General features: G+C 45.5%; 1 non-coding gene and 1 pseudogene across 1 annotated transcript; both read right to left on the bottom strand.

Annotated features, from left to right (window-relative positions):
• Positions 1-423: 423 nt before the first annotated feature.
• Positions 424-611, bottom strand: LOC122942633. The gene has a single exon (XR_006390606.1). It is a non-coding gene; the product is annotated as a U2 spliceosomal RNA (small nuclear RNA).
• A 1,183-nt stretch (positions 612-1,794) lies between these two features.
• Positions 1,795-1,937, bottom strand: LOC122942886 (annotated as a pseudogene).
• Positions 1,938-9,751: the final 7,814 nt, after the last annotated feature.

Genomic DNA, 9,751 nt, shown 5'->3' with positions numbered 1-9,751 from the left:
ACTCAGCAGACTGCCCAGGTGTGCACAACAGGCCCAAATCAAAACAGAGGTGCACGGAGTGGAGAGAGGTCCAAAAACTGCATTCAGGTGATATCCAAACACTTCATTCAGGTGATAAGCCAATTAACACAACAATTAAGCCATCAATCTTAATTGGATTTGGACTGTGAGGAGAGGTGACTGGCTGGCTGGGTTGCTTGGTGCTGGAACAAACCCACACACAGGTGATGCAATTAAGAGATTGACAGGCTAGATGCAGCAGCACCAGGGATGCAGAAAGCAGCACTGCAAAACCCTCAAAGAGGAAGGAGAAGCTGAAGTGCAGGACTCCTGAGGCAGGGCACAGCAACTTTCCACTTGCTTGCTGGAAGGATCCTTGCCATCCATTACACAATTTCATTCTGTTTTTTCATACTAGAATAGAAAGGGTGCACCGGTCCTGGAGGTACTGCAATACCAGGTCAATGCGTGGAGTGGACAGAGCAAGCTCTTTTTCCATCTCCCTGTTCGAAAAATCCATTTAATATATGGTCCCCAGATAGGGGACGTATCAGATATTAAACTGATAAGAACAGATTTTTTTTAAGTTGATGCGTCAGAAGACGCGGCATAATTGAATTGGACAAATCATGTCCCACGTCTCATCATCCATACCAACTATTATTTTTTAATTTTTATTTATATTTCTTATTTTTCTTTAAAAAATTATTAACAAACATAAATAAACACAAAACATAACATTACATAAACTTTCTATTCTTCTAACATAAACCTCCTATTCTTCTAAGTCTTCATTTTTGCCTTTTTCTTTTTCCTTTCTACAGAACAAATTTCCCACATTTTTCCAAAAGCCGAAATTCCTTCTTTTTCTTCATTTCCATCTTTCTCTTCTATTTCTTCCACAACCTGTGTTGCTTTCATAACCACCTTCTCCAGCTCCAACTCATCAGAATTGGCTTTCAAACACACCAGCTTCCCCATAAGAGGACACTTTACATCATCTTTCCCTTTCTCTTTAACTTTTTCCTCCTCTTTCAAAACATCAGAAAAAAACTTTACTTTCTTAACTTTAGCACTTTCATCTGTTTTCCTTTCTTTTCCTTTGACTTCCATCTCCACCTCATGTTTTACTTCTTTACATTCTTTTTCCAAAACGTATTTTATTAATACTCTTCTAGGAACTTGCAGTTTCTCAACCTCTTTTTCCCAAAAGCAAAAACCAGCTTTTCCATTAATAACGATCCTACTGTCCAAAAAATCATCTCTTTGCTTTTCTCCCCAAACAACAAACCTTCTTTTGCCGTTCCAGACTCCATCTCTATTCAAAAAACACCTCTGAAAAATTACAAACTGAAAACAAGTCTTTAAATAGTCTAATATCTCTTTAGTTTCAATAAAGGGATCTTCCATAGCAACTACTAAATTTCTCTTCTTACTGACCATAGACGATTGCAATACACAATACTTTCTCATCTTTCCCTCAATCTCTGTCCATTTTGCAAAACCGTTCCTGCACATTTCTTCAATATTTAATCTCGCATCAAAATACCTTCTTAGACGGTTCTCTTGCATGCAGTAGATATCTCCTTTTCCAATTCCCAGAGACTCTTCAAAAAAATTCAGGACAAAATAATCCCGGTCTTCTTCCAACACATCCTCTTTCAAAATCAGCCGTAGGCAATTCCTCTTCTTTCTCAGATCCATTTTAGCAGGTCCAAATAACTGCCCCTTCAGCTATGTGAAGTGACAGGATGATCGCCTCTCGTTGCCCCGGGACTAAGCCGTCCCTCCAAAAGCAGCACCGGCTTCCACTGCAGCTATGAACTACGGCTTCCGCCAGAGGCCGAGGGTCCGGGTACCCGGGGCACCTCCGGCCAAGACCAAGGCAGCACCTCTCGATACTACACTTGATCTTAGCCAAAAGGCTGAGAAGCGATAACCAGAAAAGGGTTCGCCCTACAGGCCGATGGTCCTCAATGCAGAACACTTGTGAAGGCAATAGGCTACAGGCCCCAGCTGCAGAAACAGTCCGGGAGGCTTCTTTCTCTCATAAACCAGGGAAAACGTGCGTCCTACGCTCTGAAATCAACAGCATGCTCCACTTCGTGTTTTTCGTATCTGCATAGCTCCACCCACCTTTTTTGGTCACGCCTTTTCTTCACACGAAATTCCTGGTGCCAAAGCGCGCCTAGCAGAATGACCGATAAGAAGTCAATGGAGAGTAGTGAGAGAGAAAAAAAAGAAAAAGAAGGTATCTATGTATTGTTGATTGTGATGTCACGGCCCCATTATTGAGTGTTCCGTCAGGGCCCTTGTGATGTCATCCAGTGACCTGACCCTACTTGACCTCTGACCTGACAGGCCTCTTGTGACACGTGCAGTGTTCCGTCCATTGGCCAGACAAGGTAGGTCCAGCTGTTGCTGATACATAGGAAGTGCTGGACTACATTTTAGCCTACAAGTCATCCAGTTTAATAGATCCACAAGAGGGAGACACAGGCAAACAAACTTTACTTATTTAATATGGGAATAGGAAAACAAAATTGGTTACATCAAGCAAACTTGCTACAAAAGGGTCAATTCAAAGGAACTCAGCAGACTGCCCAGGTGTGCAAAACAGGCCCAAATCAAAAGATAGGTGCACGGAGTGGAGGTCCAAAAACTGCATTCAGGTGATATCCAAACACTTCATTCAGGTGATAAGCCAATTAACACAACAATTAAGCCATCAATCTTAATTGGATTTGGACTGTGAGGAGAGGTGACTGGCTGGGTTGCTTGGTGCTGGAACAAACCCACACACAGGTGATGCAATTAACAGATTGACAGGCTAGATGCAGCAGCAGGGATGCAGAAAGCAGCACTGCAAAACCCTCACAGAGGAAGGAGAAGCTGAAGTGCAGGACTGACTCCAGAGGCAGGGCACAGCAACTTTTCACTTGCTTGCTGGAAGGATCCTTGAACTCCATCACTCAATTTCATTCTGTTTTTTCATACTGGAATAGAAGGGGTGCACCGGTCCTGGAGGTACTGCAATACCAGGTCAATGCGTGGAGTGGACAGAGCAGATTTATTCAGTTGATATTTACCCATCGAGGGGTAAAAATCGTTTATTAAAATCATAACAATATTACATCAGAAAATATAAAACCGTTTTTATAGGTGACATCATAAAAAAATTACAGGTTTTATAAAATCATATAACTGAGGCCCACTCTCTTAAAAAACACTTGTGGCACATAAAAGGCGTTTTTTTTTGTCAAATAGTAATTATGCATTTCGTCTAAAACCATCTTTAAAGGGCTTCTGTCACCCCACTAAAGTGATATTTTTTTTTTGGGCTGGTGAAATTAGTTATATTGCGATATATCACAATATAATTGTGTCACTTACTTTGATCCAGCAGTTTCTTCAAAAAATGAAGTTTTATCATATGTAAATTCGGTCTCTAACAGCAAGTAGGGCGGCTACTTGCTGGTAGCTGCTGCAGAAATCCGCCCTCTCGTCGTGTTGATTGACAGGGCCAGCCGGGATCTCCTCCTCCGGCCAGCCCTGTCGGCATTTCAAAAATCGCGCGCCTCTGTGGATTCGGCGCAGGCGCTCTGAGATGAGGAGGCTCGTCTCCTCAGAACTCCCTCAGTGCGCCTGCGCCGATGACATCACCGAAATAGAAGACGTCATCGGCGCAGGCGCACTGAGGGAGTGCTGAGGAGACGAGCCTCCTCATCTCAGAGCGATAAAATGGCAGATAAAAGATAAAATGGCAACTTTTCCGTTTCTTTCATTCGTATAGTTAATAACATCTTTTAAAAGGTTAATATTGTCCCAGATGCTTCTCCCGGGCACCCCGCAGACCTGGTTTTGGTGTATGATTTTATTAATTACTTTCTTCAGTCTATTCGCACATAGCTTTGCCATGATTTTATAGTCACAGCAAAGCAATGTGATTGGTCTCCAATTTTTTATGTCTGTTTTGTTACCTTTTTTGTATAAAAGGGAGACCTCGCCTTTTTTCCAGGATCCCGGGAGAGCCTTAGACCTAAAAACTTCTTTTAAAAGAGAAAATAAACCTTCCTTTAAAATGCCATAAAATGTAATATAAAACTCAATAGGTATACCATCGGGGCCAGGCACCTTCTCCTTCTTAAAACTCTTGACCATTTCTAAAACTTCTTGTTCGGTAATATCCTCTAATAAAAATCTTTGAGAGTCAGAATCTAAAACATTCTCAATCCCCTTCAGCGAGTCCTTCATAAAATGCTTATCAATTTTTTTCTCATTAAATAGTTCAGAATAAAATTCATGGACTTTTTTGAGAATGCCATTTATATTTCTTACCCCCCCAAGCTCCTCGATCTGGGCACGTTTTTCTTGTATTTTTTTTTAAAAAGTACCTGGAGCAGGTTTCGTTCTCCTCAAGATGTTGAATTTTGGAGCGAAACATTATTTCCTTACTTTTCTGCTCCAGGCACTGTGAAATCTCTTTTTTTATATCAGAGATTTATTTTTTAACATCCATACCCAAATCGCGGAACTTGTACTGTGTCTGCAGGCGGGTATTTAGATCATCATAAAATTTCTTTCTTTCCTGGGCCTTGAGTTTCCCCCTATTAATAAAAAAGGTCTTGATTTTCTTCTTCATACTTTCCCACCATTCTGTAATAGGTCTTCTGGGGTTCCTTACCCGCCTGCAGTACTTGTAAAACACAATAAAATATGATAAAATTTTGGGGTCTTTTAAAAGGGAGACATTCAGTTTCCATGTTTTTTTTTTTTTTGTGGTTGCCACCTAACTGCACCTTAAAAGACAATAATTTATGATCTGAAAAAATATTGGTTAAAAGCTTACAATTAAAAGGCAGTACTTGATTAGAGCAGAAAATAAAATAGATTCTAGATTTACAGGTAGCGTTACCCCAGGTGACGCCGGCCTCTTCAGATAAATGACTGTTACACTTTTTAAAAACGTCAGTGAGCTTGAAATCTATGACAATATTTTTGAGCAGAGAGGAGGATCTGTCATAGTTCCTGCTCACTGCGTTAGAGAACTGGCGTTCACCTCTTAAAATACAATTAAAATCTCCTGCTAAAATCAATGGCTCGGAATCGTTGATAAAAAGAGGTAAAACTTCAAGCATCTCAGCCCTCTCTTTTTTATCAGTAAAACCATAAAAATTTTAAAACTGCCATCTAAAACCATCAATAAAAGCTTTGACCAATAAAATCCTCCCCGGTAAAATCTTATTAATATGGTCTATTAAAACATTTCCCTTAAATAAAATAGCTACACCCCCCAACTTGTTTTTGTTTGACCCGGACCAAATGGAAGGTCCGAGCTTCCAGTCACTTTTATATTTTTTGTAATTCTGACTGTGGGGGATGCAGCACTCTTGTAAAAAGAACACCGAAGCTGATAAAATAGACAGATAATTAAAAAGTGTGATTCGTCTAGTTTTAGAATGCACGCTTCTGGTGTTCAGGGAAATGCCTATTAAAATAGCCATAATAAAAGATTAAAAAGGGAGTTTATTATCTTACCTCGGCACAGCTTCAGACAGCATCAGCAGGACCAGAGAAATCACCTTCGCTTTCTTCTTCATCAGATGCCCCAGGTGTTACTGTACACTCGGATTCTGCAGGAGAGGAGCCACCATCGCATAGCAGACCCCCGCCCTCATTTAGCAAACACCCCAGAGCCATCTGCACCACAGGATCCACATACTCTGTTTCAGGTCCCGGAGCCGCAGCGTCAACCCTCTCCCGTTCCAGGGCAGAGGACCCACTGAGGATAGTCTCTGGCACCATAGTGATTTCTTCAGGGTCACCACTCGGGTGAGAGGAAGGACCTGGTTGGCTACCTCCGGGATCCGCCACTGGTCCCCCAGTTGGCATCCCCCCTTGGTTTTTCACCACCGGTGTTTGGTCCCTCCTCTTTTTGGACGCCGTGGCTCCACCTGGATCCTCTGGAGTGTGCCCAGGGACCGAGTGCGGGCCAGGCGGATCAGCTTCATTCGATCCGCCCCCAGCCTCTATCTCAGGAGGGGGCATACTCGTCGGCTGATCACTGGACTTTCTCTTGTTCCGCTTCTCCCTCGGTTCACCTGTTTGGGGGGGTCCGCTGGTAGTATCCATCCATTCCGGCTCCTCTCTTTGGGACTGTGGTTTGGCACGGTCGCGTCTTTCTGGATCTGTTTGTTTCTCTGGCCGCTTCTGCTGTCCTGGCTGTGCCTCGGATTTCCTAAAAGGGCAATCACGTGAGAGGTGACCCATACGAGTACATGCATAACATCGTTTTCCAGCGGTGCACTCTCGGATATCGTGCTGGGTGCTACCGCAATTTTTGCATGTACTCATACAGTCAGTGTTAAAATGCCCGTAATTCTTACACAATCTGCAGTAAGGTGGCATATTAGAAAAAAACATGTCACCTACCATGTCCCCAAGTTTAAAACGTGCTGGGGGTAAGAGCAGACCTCCTGGAAGTTTGGGATCACGGTTACCGATTACTTTAAAAAGCCACTTTGATGTCCAGATCCCGGCGGTGTTTAAAATTTTCGACACTGAAATAATTTTCTTAAAATATTGAGATAAAAAGTCAGTAATGATGTTAAGATTGGCAAAGGGCGAATACATTTTTATAACAATAGTTAAGGATTCATCAATCTCATGCTCATAAATTTTAAGACCTTGTAATCTCTCATCATTTATGCACTGTGGAACCTTATTTAAAACGCTTTTAAAGATACCATTTTGAGTAAAAGTTACATCATAGACACGTCTTTTTGGGTAGTCCTGTATGGCTAGAATCTCCTGCCTCTGTACGCCAAATACGCCATACAGGACTTTGTCTACTAAATAAAGCAAATTATATTTTTATTTTTTCCCTTCGGTGACAAAAAACGGATGGTATCTTTAATTTAGGCGTAATCCGGGATCTGGTGCTCGTCATCTCCTTCTTTCCTCGGTACATTTTCTTTAAGATTTTCTGTTCCGCCTCGAGATTCATCCTTCCTTCGGGCTTCGTCTTCTTTTGAGTTTCTCCTTGCAGCTCCGCCTCTCTTTTTCTTTCTTTGAGTAGTAAATCCATCATCGTCTCCATATCCAAATTCTCCGGCTCCTCCGGTTCCTCCACCTCCTCCGACTCCTCCGACTACTCCTCCTCCCGGGTTGTCGTCTGCCATAGTTGGAAAGATGGCGCTTGTTGTCTTCTAGAAAGCAAAGACAAAATGCTCCCCTGACAGTCCTGAGACTCCCAGAGGTAAGGGGTATCGCAACCCGACGCCCCCGGGACTAAGCCTCTCTCCCAATAGCAGCAGGGGGGTGAAGCCCAGGCAATAAACCTGGACGATCCCCCCAGGCCGAGAGAGAGGGTACCCGAGAGCTACCTTCTGACGTCTGACCAAGTGCAGCACCAAAGATTGAAACGTCTTTATTACAATCAGTCGTCATACATACATACTTTGGTACTGTGGCGCAGCACAGCACTCAATAAATTACAGATATTCGTCTTGGCGAGCATGGCATTGTTATATAAAGACACAGGCTGACCTACGCTGTACATCGCAATGCATGCTACACTATCATACCTATTCAATCACAATAAACCTTACAATAAAGCATTCAGACAGTGATGTGGGTGGGGAGGTGGGAAGGAGGGGGTGGGGGGGGGGAAATCACGTGCCCGAAGCTTTATTGACATAAAAACACACGGAGGGAGAGGGGGGGGGGGGAGGAGAGGGGTTCAGTCCTTTTCTTCTTCGACGTCCTCAGAGATGTTGTAATCCCGCAGCAGGCTGTGGATAAGTCTGCGGCAGTCGAGGACGGACATGTTCTCCCTCCTGAGCACAAGCCGGTTCCTGGAGACCCAAATAGCGTCCTTAAAACAGTTCATAAGCCGCCAGGCCTCCTGGATGGCCTCAACCGTATGAATCCCAGGAAATAGTCCATACAGCACCGAAGTGCATTGCAGGCTGTTCCTGGGCACAGAGTCTTTGAGTTCATGTTCCAGGGCATCCAACAGGCGCTGTGCAAAGCGGCACTCCCAAAACAGGTGGTAAGGTGTTTCCTCTACGAAAGGGCACCTGGGGCAGTACCGGGTTTTGCACAGGTTGCGGGCACCCATGAATGACCGAGTTGGCAGTCCTCCCTGTATGGCCATCCATGATAAGTCCTTATGCCCGTTGGTCAACCTGTTTGACGACACATTAGTCCAAACTGTCTCTACGGTGTCGTCGTGGATCCCTGGAATTGACTCCACCACATCCTTTGCTCTGATGAGCTTGTGGATAGTTTTTGGCTTCCACAAGTCGGGCTTGAGGCCCTCCAGTTGGTGTTCCCTCACAAACCTGACGACGTCCCCGTAGAACCAGGGAGCGTGCCAGTTATAGGGGATGGAGCTGTCCCACTTGTCCCAGCCCAGACCCCTCCAGAGGGGCAGGAGGAAAAAGCGAGACATAGCCTTGCCCGCAGAGCCGTTAGCAGTTCTCAAAGTCCGACGAACGCTGTCACAAACAAAGGCGATCCGCAGTAAAGTGTGCAGGTCTGGAATGCCCTTTCCGCCCTTGCGGGGCTCTTTGTACATGATGGCTCGTTTCACTCTGTCCATCTTAGATCCCCAGATGAAGCGAAACACTGTCCTGGTGATGGCCCTGGAAACGGTGGCAAGAGGGGGCCATGCCTGTGCGGTGTACTGGAGCACAGGCAAAACTTCGTTGCGCAGGACGAGTGCTTTCCCTTCAATCGTGAGTTGTCTAAGGCTCCACAGTCCGATTCTTTGATTGACTTTGGCCAAGCGTTCATCCCAAGACTTGAGGGCTGCGCCTTCCTTCCTGAACCAGACTCCAAGGATTTTGATGAAGTTTGGTTTGATGGTAAATGGGAAGGGGGCAGAAGAGGCCAGTTGCCAGTCCCCGAAGAGCATGGCTTCTGACTTGCCGCAGTTGACTTTGGCCCCTGAAGCTTGTCCGAACTCCTCGCGGGTCTGGACGAGTGCAGTCACCGAACGCAGGTCAGCGCAGAAGACGGTCACGTCGTCCATGTACAGCGAGCACTTGACCTCGTAGTGTTCAGGTCCTGGTGCGGTGATCCCTCTGATCTCTCCGTTCTACCGGATAGCCTCCGCAAAGGATTCTATAACACAAACAAAAAGGAGAGGTGAAAGAGGGCAGCCTTGTCTGACCCCAGAGCGAACCGAGAAGGGGTCAGTCTTCCAGCCGTTCACCAACACCGTGCTGAAAATGTCAAAATACATCAGGTCAACAAAAGAACAGAACCTCCTGCCTAGACCTAGCCTGCGCAGCGCCTTGCCCATAAACTCATGAGAGACCCGGTCGAATGCCTTCTCCTGGTCCAGGCTGACCAGGGCGGCATGAACACGGCGGTCCTGGATGTAGTGCACCGTGTCTCTCACAAGAGCTAGGCTGTCTGCGATCCTGCGGTTTGGGATGCCGCAGGTTTGGTCCGGGTGGATGATTCCGCCGATGACGACCTTCAGCCGGTTGGCCAGTACCTTGGCGGGGATCTTGTAGTCCATGTTCAGGAGAGAGATGGGACGCCAGTTTTTCAGGTCACATCTCTCCCCCTTCCGCTTATACAGGATCGTGATCATTCCTTCCCTCAGGGATGGGGGCATTGCACCCTCCACCACCATCTCCTCATAGAGTTCCAACAGGTCCGGACAGATCAGGTCCCCCAGCGCTATGTAGAGCTCCGCTGGGAGGCCGTCACTACCCGGGGTCCTGCCGGACCTAAA

The sequence above is a fragment of the Bufo gargarizans genome, chromosome 6 (assembly GCF_014858855.1).
Source record: "Bufo gargarizans isolate SCDJY-AF-19 chromosome 6, ASM1485885v1, whole genome shotgun sequence".
In the NCBI taxonomy this organism is placed as follows: domain Eukaryota; kingdom Metazoa; phylum Chordata; class Amphibia; order Anura; family Bufonidae; genus Bufo; species Bufo gargarizans.
This window is presented reverse-complemented; position numbering and strand designations above follow the sequence as displayed.